Source organism: Aethalodelphis obliquidens, unplaced genomic scaffold, assembly GCF_003676395.1.
Source record: "Aethalodelphis obliquidens isolate GAN/ISIS:26980383/991018 unplaced genomic scaffold, ASM367639v1 scaffold62, whole genome shotgun sequence".
In the NCBI taxonomy this organism is placed as follows: domain Eukaryota; kingdom Metazoa; phylum Chordata; class Mammalia; order Artiodactyla; family Delphinidae; genus Aethalodelphis; species Aethalodelphis obliquidens.
Window position 1 is genome coordinate 4,936,751 of NW_020838006.1, and position 2,498 is coordinate 4,939,248.

At 38.8% G+C, this 2,498-nt stretch overlaps 1 non-coding gene across 1 annotated transcript; it reads left to right on the top strand.

Moving 5' to 3' along the window:
- Positions 1–1,496: 1,496 nt before the first annotated feature.
- TRNAE-UUC (transfer RNA glutamic acid (anticodon UUC)) lies at positions 1,497–1,569 on the top strand. Its single transcript has one exon. It is a non-coding gene; the product is annotated as a tRNA-Glu (tRNA).
- Positions 1,570–2,498: the final 929 nt, after the last annotated feature.

Below are 2,498 nucleotides of genomic sequence, written 5' to 3' on the forward strand. Positions count from 1 at the left end.
AGAGTGCACGTGCACAAAACACAGAATAATAGGAGACTAACCCAGGTAACTATTGGCAAAGTTGTAGCATTAAAGACAGAACACACTTTAATAGAAAATGTTTAGAAGAGTCACATCCTACAGGACGTCAACCAAAATTTCTGAACCAAAGCCTTGTTTTAAATTCTAAGGCAACACAGGACAAAATCAAATGACTGATTTTGGCTACTGGGTTATAATGGCAGTTCTGAGTGTGCTCAGAGGACCCCTAGAGGTCTTGAGAACTTTTCTGGGATTCCATAAAGTCAAAACTATTCTCATACAACTACTAAGAGGTCATCTGCCTTTTTCACTGTGTGAACATTTGTTTGCACCGCAGGTGGAATAAAACTGCTAGCACTCTAGCACAAGGCAAGGCAGTGGCACCAAACTGAACTTGTAGTCAGCGTATTCTTCACCACTCTACCACTCTGTGGGAAAATATAAAGCCAAGTTCACTTAAGAATTCCCTTGATGAAGTAAAAATTAATTTCACTAAGTCGCAACCATTTAGTACCAGTTCTTCTAAAATTCTGTGTGAGGAAACGGAAGGACACGTGTACCACTTCTGCTGCTTACAGAAGTGTTTTTGTGCTATTGAGTGGTAAGCTGAACTGGCCACTTCTTCCACCAGGCTTACTTGAAAGAACTACTTGCAGCCCAACTGGTTTTTCAGATGTATTTGGCAGACATTTTCTCAGAAATAAGCGAAGTGAGCCTGTCAGTACAAGGAATAAAACTGACAGTATCTGTTACACTGATAAAAGTTGAACTTTCAAAAAATCAGAATCTTGGAAAATTTGTATCCATCACTCAGCCTGACAGTTTCCCACCACTTAATCTTTTCTAATGAGATCTGATAATAACTAAAAATATGTGATTTGGGGAGACATTTTATAATGGGACATGTCAATATTTGGAAGAACCCTGTAGTTCAGTGAACTGATATTTTCTAAACCCAGTGAATAATGTTACAAAATCACATAGGGGTAAAAATCCACTCAAAGGGCAAGAAAGACCAATGGATTCCACACTGCAATTAACCTTTAAAAAACTAACACTTGTCAAGCTTTAGTATCAGAAAAGGAAATTCACAATTATCTGGAAAAGCTATTAAAATACTCCTACTTTTTCCACCTATGTATTTGTGAGGCTGGATTTTCTTCCTGGAATTCAAATAGCACATCAGATCAGACGGAATACAACAGATGACAGAACCCAGTTGTCTTCCATTAAGCCAGGCATCAGAGCTTGTAAAAATGTAAAACAACAGTACCCTTCTACATACTTTTAGTTTTGTAAAGTTGTTTTCTATAAAAAGTTACTTTAACATGTAATGGAATTACTAGTTATTTATAAATGAATATTTTAAAATTTTCAGCTTTTATTTATCATATGGCAAACACAGATAAGTGACCACATTAACAATAATTCTTTGGGGTTCTTAATAAGTACAAATATAAAGGAGTCTTGGGAATTCCCTGGTGGTCCAGTGGTTAGGACTCAGCACTTTCACTGCTGAGGTCCCAGGTTCAATCCCTGGTTGGGGAACTAAGACCCCCCCAAGCCTCACGCAGGGGGTGGGGGAAGGAGTCTTGTGACCAAAAGTTTTAAGAATCACCCATATTTGAATTTTAGAAAAAAATCTTAACCCAACGTAAGACAGAAAAGAATTGTCACCAACTAATTCTAAACAGATTTTGGTGATACAATGAGATCAAGGTACTACTCTGCCCCAAACGTGTGTGTCTGTATATATTACTCTCCCTCCCTCTCTCTCTCTATATATAGTCATATTTTGAGAAATTGGAAGCATCATTATTTTATGATTATTTCTCAAAGTATAACTCTATCCATATATTCTCTAATTATCTGATTGAGAAATACCTTTTTAAAATCCTTGAATTTGGGCTTCCCTGGTGGCGCAGTGGTTGGGAGTCTGCCTGCCGATGCAGAGGACGCGGGTTCGTGCCCCGGTCCGGGAGGATCCCACATGCCACGGAGCAGCTGGCCCGTGAGCCATGGCCGCTGAGCCTGCGCGCCCAGAGCCTGTGCTCCGCAACAGGAGAGGCCACAGCAGTGAGAGGCCCGCGTAGCACTAAAATAAATAAATAAATCCTTGAATTTCATATACCTCTTCACATTAATTACTTCATGTATTTTTTATTGTATGTATGGACTACAATTTTTCCTATAAGTCTCTGAAGTGATCATGATCACAGGATAACTCTTACACATATAGTGAGAATTCCCTGATATCATTGTCTACAATCCTATTTCAGCATGGGGAACCACTATTTGATAAAGACATTAATAAGGTGCTACATGAAAGAGGAATTCCCGTATTCTGGTATTTTACCAGTTTAAAAAGCAAGTACTTTCTCTTAAACGAAAGCCCACATACGAAAACTGTAACAGATATTACCATTTGGGCTACTGTTAAGTTCCACAACAGGCCAAGTTCCACAACAGGCCAAGTT